Source organism: Macaca mulatta, chromosome 1 (assembly GCF_049350105.2).
Source record: "Macaca mulatta isolate MMU2019108-1 chromosome 1, T2T-MMU8v2.0, whole genome shotgun sequence".
Classification (NCBI taxonomy): Eukaryota; Metazoa; Chordata; class Mammalia; order Primates; family Cercopithecidae; genus Macaca; species Macaca mulatta.
In genome coordinates this window covers 118007796-118016765 of record NC_133406.1, presented here as the reverse complement: position 1 = coordinate 118016765, position 8970 = coordinate 118007796, and the positions used below count along the sequence as shown (strand labels likewise).

At 45.0% G+C, this 8970-nt stretch overlaps 1 non-coding gene across 1 annotated transcript; it reads right to left on the bottom strand.

The window, feature by feature from the left end:
* Positions 1-8806: 8806 nt before the first annotated feature.
* LOC114674648 (U1 spliceosomal RNA) lies at positions 8807-8970 on the bottom strand. The gene has a single exon (XR_003725767.1). It is a non-coding gene; the product is annotated as a U1 spliceosomal RNA (small nuclear RNA).

Genomic DNA, 8970 nt, shown 5'->3' with positions numbered 1-8970 from the left:
AGAAGCCCCACCCTCCTCCTTCAGCGCGACTTCCTCCGCCCACACCTTTGGACGGAGGAACCTCGCCCGCAAGCCCTAATAAAAGGCTATTCTCACTGCCATTTGCCTTGTGTCTTCGTTCCCGGTTTGGCTCCAGCCTCGGTTTACCTGTACACCTATTGTAGTAGATTAAAGGTACTCAAGTCCTGTGTGGCAAGGAGAAAAGAATACCTGCAAAGGAAATTCTGGTGACTATGGAGGCTTGCCAAACGTCAATAACTGAAAACATTCCAAACATCCGGTTCTAGGGGCTAATGGCGAGCGCTCTGGACTCTGAATCCAGCGATCCGAGTTCGAGTCTCAGTGGGGTGTTGCTTTCACTGGTGTTTTACTCTGGAGCCAGAAGCCCCTCTGGGAAGCAAACTCCTGCCTCAAAGACAAAGTGAAAAGGATGTGGTTTACATTTGCCCTTCTGCTAAGTCCTGGGTGAGAGAAGAGAAAGGAAGGTTTGGGTCCCAGGGAAGGAAGCTCTGCTGCTGCTGGCACCCTGGTCCCTCCTGCTCCCGCCTCGCAATGCGTCCGGTAGGATGTCCCTCCTCCTCTCCCGTCCCCCCCCTTGAGGGGTCCGGGTCCCAGAAACCGGCTTCTCACAGGGGTCTGGTCCACAGGGAAATTGCCCAAACACCCAATGGTAGTCACCAATTCAGGTCCCAGTCCTGGGCGAGCCTCCTGGCCCCCTGCAATCCGAGGCCCGGACCCCGCAGCCAGTGCCCCAATAACCGAACAAGTCCCCACCCACTCTCAGGGCGACCCTGGGCCTGGGGGTGAGAGGTCTCCTCCACTAAAAAGGCTGCCGCCCCTCAATCCTAGACCCCGACGTTCCTTTCACTCGGGACATCTCCTAATCTTGTCATTTTGGTAAGTAATCGGTGGGGTGAAAATTTTTGATGGGGTTAGCTCAGTCATTGGTGATTGCGTCTCAGTTTAGGGTCAATGGTTTGAGACCTAATTTAGGAGTAACACTGTTTTATTCAGATGGCCCATCCTATTCTGAATGTTAATTCTCTGTTCTTCATATTCAGATTTCCATGAGCCGAATCCAAAGTGTTCTGCCAAGCAGAAGAAAGGATTTTTGCATCTGTCTTGTCCTGAGGTGTCTTCTCCTTGGGGAGAGGTCCTGGCGGGACCAGGGGGAGCCCCATCGTCCCGCACTCATCCCTCGGAGCTGCTCAGGCTCCTTTAACCCGTGGCCCCGCGGGAGCCCGGCCTGGCGACCAAGCATCAGAACCTGCGCTCCCAGCCCGGGCGCTTGAAGAAGCCGCCACGCGGATTTCTTTTTCCGGCTGAAATCTTGGGCCGAAAGAATGAGATTTCCCGTACAACCTAAGGCGGTGAATAAAATGCCTTTTTATTGAGCTGCAAAAGAGGCCGCAGTTTCATCAGCAATGTTTTCCTTTCTTTTTCTTTCAGAGACAGTGTCTGGCTCTGTAGCCCAGGCTGGAGTGCAGTGGTGCTACCATAGCTCACTGCAGCCTCGAACTCCTGTGCTTAAGTGATCCTCCTGCCTCAGCTCCTGGGTCACTGGGATTACGGATTACAGGCCAGAGCCACCATGCCTGGTTTTCATCAGCAATGTTTCCTGAGGTTACAGAAAGATTTGTAATCCTGGGAGGAAACACTCCCTTGAAGCAAAAGTGTTCTCCCCTCAAAAATGCAAGGAGCTATCTTCTTGATAGCCAGGCAGATAATTCTCAGGTTTTGCCCCCCAGAATCTCTATCTAAAATACAGCAGTGGTCATGCCTAGTGAAAAATTTGAGGGAACTCGCCCAATGTGGGGTTTCTTCAGATATATATATATATGACCAAATATCCTAAAAGATACTTCCTTCCATCATTCCATGCTGTTAGACATTTATAGGACCATGGATGGTGATCTTCTCCACACAAAAATAAATGCTGGTGCAGAACAGGTAAGTGTACTATAATTCGAGTACATCAGCTTTTGTCATTTTAAACCGTGGGTAAGACACGTTGGAGCAAGAGGGCAGGTTGATAACAAGAGGGAGTGTTTTTCTTTTAATTTTCTAATAGCAAAGTGATGTTTCCACTGTCATTTCAGAGTGAGGTGACAATTTGTTGTTGTTGTTGTTTGGTTTTGTGGGATTTTTTTGTTTGTTTTTGAGACAAGGTCTCACTGTCGCCCAGGCTGGAGTACAGTGGCACGATCATGGTTCACTTCTGCCTTGACCTCAGAAATTCAAGCAAACCTCTTTGCTAATCCTCCCGAGTAGCTGGACTACAGGCAGGTGACACCACACCCTGGGGTGTGAACTGGGATTTGATGTTTTCAGTTGGCTCCTTAATGGAATAGGTTCCCTTACTATTCTGGAATAGAGATTGTCTTCATGATTGTCATTCTCATGTGCATTATATTTCTACTACCCTGCTAATTTTTTTCTTTTTTTCTTTTTTCTTTTTGAGATGGAGTCTCACTCTGTCGCCCAGGCTGTATTGCAGTGGCAGGATCTCAGCTCACTGCAACCTCTACCTCCCGGGTTCAAGTAATTCTTTTGCTTCAGCCTCCTAAGTAGGCACCTGGCTAATTTTTATATTTTTAGTAGAGACAGGGTTTCATATGTTGGCTGGTCTTGAACTCCTGACCTCAAGTGATCCACCCGCCTCGGCCTCCCAAAGTGCTGGGATTACAGGCATGAGCTACCACGCCTGGTTCTCAAGCCATTTTAAGTAAGCAAAGACAGATTTGTCTGGCTTTTTAGTACGTTGCTGAATTATCCTCCAATCTATATTTTTAGGAAGGACCTGGGGAATGGCAACATGGAGATATTTGGCTAAAATATGAGCCATTTCATGTTCTGCTTCAGTCTCTTTTGAAAATCCTTCCAATTTGACTTTTGCAACCAGTTAGTGGCCTTGCCTTTCTCACCAGCATGTGAATTAATTGATAAAGGTCAGAATATTTGGGCTCAAAGGTTTCAAAAGTTAAGTCAAATTTTCTGTCAAACCCTGTACGGATCTTGGAGGATCTTGGAGCCTGCTTAGGAACAGAAGAGCGAAATGTATTTAAATTTAGATCAGGGAAGTCTTTTATAATATTCTTAATTCACGTTTTGGTGAAGCGGTATACACAATGATAGGCTCCCCTCTTCCTGTGGGTTTGGGTTTTACCTTGAAAGGGGCTGTCAGAACGGAAGTTTCAGGGAAAGGGCCAGAGCCCTGGGGACTTTCCTCGGGTGATGGTGATGGAAGAAGAGGCAAGGCAGGACAGGAAGGCTCAGGTAAGAAAGACTATGCAGGTGCAGGGGCAGGAGGAGAAGGAGAAGTTGGAGGCGAAAGAGACAAAGCCTCCTCAATATTTCTCATTTCAGAAAACGTGTCAGTTTACCTCCTTCAGCTTACTTCCTCAATGGAGGCAATTTTCTCAGTTCTTTTAGAAATTTGAGAAATTTAGAAATTTCTAGGTCTCATTGGAAGTAAGTCTCCCATTTAATTTGTCTGGTTCTAAAACCAAATTTCTCTCTCTCTCTCTCTCTGTTTGTTTGTTGTTGTTTTTTTGTTTTGTTTTGTTTTGTTTTTGAGACAGTCTCACTATGTCAGCCAGACTGGAGTGCAGTGGTGTGATATTGGCTCACTGCACTCACCGCTTGCTGCATGACAGCCAGCAAGTCGAAGGACAAGGTGTAGGGGCAGGGAAGGTGACGTTATTCCAGAAAGCCACCAAACTGAACAGATGGTGAACTAATATACTAAAGAACCATCTTAAATTAATACGATTTTCAAGTTCCTTGTATGTTAGGGAAGGGAGGAAGAAGGAGGTGGTTGAGGTGAAGAGGTCTGACAATGACAGACTTAGGGGCTGCAGTGAGAGCCCAAGGGGATGGTGAAAATTCTTTGTTCTTTGTCAGGTCACACTGCTCTTATAAATCTTCAACATAACACTGTTACTTGTGCATACAACCTCTTTATCTTCTCAGGAGTCAGTTTGGGGAAGTGATTATTGTCATCTGTGCTTTAAAGTTAAACTGTAAGCTAAATCCCTCCCATGATAGCTTGGCCTATGTGCAGAAATGAGAAAAAGCAGTTAGCCTGAAACATATCACCACAGGGTAGGAAGGGTTAGGAGTAAAATGCAGTTAGTCATGCTAGGCCTCCTTTTTATTGTTATATATTTAATTCACTTGAATACGTAATTTTAATTTTTTATACTTTTTTTTTTTGAGACAGAGTCTCACTCTGTCGCCCAGTCTGGAACAGTGCAGTGGTGCGATCTTGGCTCACTATAACCTCTGCCTCCCAGGTTCAAACAATTCTCCTGCCTCAGGCTTCTGAGTAACTGGGATTACAGGAGCCCGCCACCATGCCCGGCTAATTTTTGTATTTTTAGTAGAGAGAGGGTTTCACCATGTTGGCCAGGCTGGTCTTGAACTCCTGACCTCGGGTTCCCCAAGTGCTGGGATGACAGGCATGAGCCACCTTGCCCAGCCTAACCAAGATTATTAAACCGTTCTAATTTGTCTAAAGAATCACATTGATTTTTAAAAAATAATGTAATGGGCCAGGTGAGTGGCTCATGCCTGTAATCCTAGCACTTTGGGAAGCCGTAGTGGGCAGATCACGAGGTCAGGAGCTCGAGATCAGCCTGACCTACATGGTGAAACCCCCATGTCTACTAAAAATACAAAAATTAGCCAGCTGTGGTGGTGTGAGCCTGTAATCCCCGCTACTCAGGAGGCTGAGGCAGGAGAATCGCTTGAACCCGGGAGGCAGAGGTTGCAGTGAGCCAAGATTGCACCACTGCACTCCAGCCTAGGTGACAGAGTGAGACTCTGTCTCAAATAAATAAATAAATAATAAGATAATGAACTTTTTCATGTCTTTATATATTAAATATTTACATTATTTAAATTGTTCAAAAGCATCAAAGATTCCTCTCTGCTATCAGCTTCATTTCATTTATTTCATTGTACCAAACTATCAAGACCATTCATTTAATCTACAGCTAAATCTAGTATTTTTTCATGTTAGAAATTCAACAAGAAAATTTTTCCCTAATGAAACCTCACATTTCAAGCATCAGTAGGCTGGGCGAGGTGGCTCACACCTGTAATCCCAGCACTTTGGGAGGCCGAGACAGGTGCATAACTTGAGGTCAGGAGTTTGAGACCAGCCTGGCAAACATGGTGAAACCCTGTCTCTACTAAAACTATAAAAATTAGCTGGGTGTGGTTGCGTGCACCTGTAATCCCAGCTACTCTGGAGGCTGAGGCAGGCAAATAGCTTCAACCTGGGAGGCAGAGCTTGCAGTCAGCTCAGATCACACCACTGCACTCTAGCCTGGGCTACAGAGCAAGACTCTGTCTCAAAACTAAATAAATAAATAAGCATAAATAGTAAAAAATAAAATAAAATAAAAAATAAGGCACAGGATCTTGCTCTGTTATCCAGGCTAGAGTGCAGCGGGGCAATCATAGCTGACCAACTTGGAACTTCCGGACTCAGGAGATCCCCCTGGTTCAGCTTGCCTTGTATATTTTTAGAGATGAGGTCTTGCCCTGTTGCCCAGGTTGGTCTCCAACTGCTGGCCTAAAGCAATCCTTCCGCCTCAGCCTGTTAAGTTGCTGGGAGTACAGGCGCAAGACATGCAGCCTAGCATTGTAGTAAAACAATTTTCAACAAATTCTTAATTTTCTTTCTTTTTTCTTTTTTTTTTTTCCTGAGTTGAGAGTCTTACTCTGTCACCCAGGCTGGAGGGCAGTGGTGCAATCATAGTTCACTGCAGCCTGCCTCAGTCTCCCTCATGCATTATCATGCCCGGCCAACTTTTAAAAACTAGCTAATACTTAAAAATTTGTAGAGACAGGGGTTTCACTATGTTGCCCAGGCTGGTCTCCAACTCCTAACCTCAATTGATCCTCCCTCCTCAGCCTCCTAAAGTGCTGGGATTGCGGATATGAGTCACCATACCTGGCTTAATATTCTTATTTTAATTTTATATTAGTGATTATTATTGTTCCTAAGATAATTGGGGCAGTGACTCCTTTAAAATTTTAGAGACCTAATTTGTCTATTCACTTCACTGAAAGAGTATGACAGTTTGTTTCATGAGAAAATATCCTATATTTATAAAGCAGGAGAATTCCTTCCACCAAACTAGGGGGCATTCTAAGGAAATGAATTGCGCTAAGTAACATCACTTAAGGTGAAAACAGAGGCAATGAATGGTATCTATTAATGTTTATCAGTGAAGGAAATAAACTGAAAATATTAACATCATTAGATCCTTGGAGGGCCTTCATTGCTGAAAATCTGAGTAATATTGTGATACCCTTTTGAATCCGGCAGGACATTCTCTTTCCAGGGCATATAACAGTGGGTGAATAATTTCTTTTCATTCATTTTCATTAAGGGCTGAATTTCCTTAATGTTCTGGAGATTATTACATTTGATTTGTATGGTTGTGAAAAGTGCCCATATTGCTGATTCCATTGCTTGTATGTGATCATATAAATCTTTTCTCCCCTTTCTGTAGTGTGGTTTAAACTTAATCCTTAAAGGACAAGTATTTGAATTTTAAAGCAGGTTAGAAACCTGAATACACCAATCACAGAACACTGCTCCTTACATGCTACAGATTCAGTTTTTTTCCTGTACTAAGATTTCTTTTAGATATAGTAAATTTGTTAAAGCCAAGAGCTCCTATGGAACGAAGTTTGGTGGGAGTGGGGGCACTGAGTAGTAAGATCACTCTTGTAACAATGATGCCACTTTTGCAGATATTGACAACTACTGGGCCCATAAAATTTTTACCAGACATTTGAAAGACAAGATATGAACAACTTACCATTGCTGCAGTCTCAAATATCAGGAAATACCATTATTCTCAGGACAATACATAGACAATAAAAGAGACTCACAGAGCAGATTAGCTGTCATGTATTACCAAACAGGGACTGGATCCTTGTCAACAACACCCATCAGAGATTGTCCCCAGAAATTCACTTTGTAACATCAAAATCAAAAACCCACACTGATGGCAAAAAATAATGATACAATAATGAGAGAGAGAGAGAGAGAGAGAGAGAGAGAGAGAGAGAGAGAGAGACCTGTCCTATAGCCATACTTAGTGGGTAAAAGCCAAAGAGCTCAATTTCTGCTCATGATACTTAATAGAACAGAGGGAACATAAGCCAATAGCTCAGTGGGTTCAGATCTGCACCAAGTGCCTGTTGCATGCAGGATTCTACTGTCTCCAATAATATGTCACAGATAGACTAATTGTTTTTTGTTTTTTTTTTTTTTTTTTGGACAGAGTCTCGCTCTGTCGCCCAGCCTGGGGTGCAATGCAATGGCGCGATCTCGGCTCACTGCAACCTCCGCCTCCCTGGTTCAAGCGATTCTCCTGCCTCAGCTTCCCGAGTAGTTGGGATTACAGACACACACCGCCACGCTCGGCTCTTCTCTTTTCTTTCTCTTTCTCTTTCTTTCTTCTTTCTTTCTTTCTCTCCTTCTCTTTCTTTCCTTCCTTCCTTTTCTCTCTCTCTCTCTCTCTCTCTCTCTCGTTCTTTTTTTTTTTTTTTTTTGTATTTTTAGACAGGGTTTCGCCATGTTGGTCAGGCTGGTCTCGAACTCCTGACCTCAGTTGATCAGAAGTAGGTGCGGTCAGAAAACACATCCTGGGAGAGGCTGGCAAAATGTCCAGAACCGCCATTGCTAGGCCTGGGGTTTTCTTCTGTAGTGGATACTAGTATTCATGTAGTGCAGAGACAAAACCAATTAGATACTTCTGGGAGTTAAAAAGAGATGAACTTACAGTGCCATTTGAGAAGGGGTATTAAGGAATTTGCCAGGGTACTGACGCGTGTCAGGTGTAAACCGCAGGTTGAGAGAGAGCTAAGTATTTTCTGTCCATGAAGGTGATAAGCGAGGGCCTGAAGAAAGAGGGAAGGGGGAGGACGCTGGCGCCAGAAATAGGAAAGGGCTGCTTGGAGGCAGAAGGATGGGTGGGAGTGCTATCTAGAAAGTTGCCTGGCAATGGATGTAGGATGTGGAATCGAGACATCAAACAAGAAGCTGTCGCTTAAATAAAGTCTGAAGAAAGACTAGATATGTAAACGGCAGGAGACAGCAGGGAAACTGGACCCGGCTCCTCATAAAATTTCCCGCCTTATATTTCAGGGCGGATCGCAGCGCATTTCCGCCAAGACAGTTGAGACTGCGGTTCTGACCTGGGGGCCTAGATGAATTGCGTTAGGGCACCTGGGCGCCGGCAGAGCCGTTCCCCTAAACAAAGTAAGCCTGTTATGTCTACAGCCAAAGGGGACACCAAGAGCCCCAAAGGCTCTGCTTTCACCCCAAAGAACAGCGCCCGTCTGCCTAGTTTATACCTGGCTCTATGAGGTGAGAACACATTCCCCGCTAGCACAGAAATCCCACAAACTCCTGTGGGGGCTGCGGTTAGAAGCAGAGTCTGTGTAAAAGGTGACTGGGGGATAGGGAAAAACACGAAGATTTTTATACAGCGTGAGGACCCAAGAGACTGGAAACCATGGACCAATCTCTTCAAGAAGCAGTCCCTCTTAGAAAGGGAAGAGCTGTACGGCCTTAGCGCGAGTTAGCTTGTATTTTTAAAAAGGCTCACAAGGGCTGTCGCTTCATATTTCTCTTGCGGGGGAAAGAATGGTGACTTGTTACTTACTACTCCCCAGCCTTCCGAGTACAAGAATTGCACTTAAGACGCCACCCAAGACCCAAACCAGTAGAAGGAAGTAACCTTTAGCGTATAGCCTATTCTTTAATCTACAACAACCTCAGGGGAAAGCGCGAACGCAGTCCCCCACTACCACAAATTATGCAGTCGAGTTTCCCACATTTGGGGAAATCGCAGGGGTCAGCACATCCGGAGTGCAATGGATAAGCCTCGCCCTGGGAAAACCACCTTCGTGATCATGGTATCTCCCCTGCCAGGTAAGTAT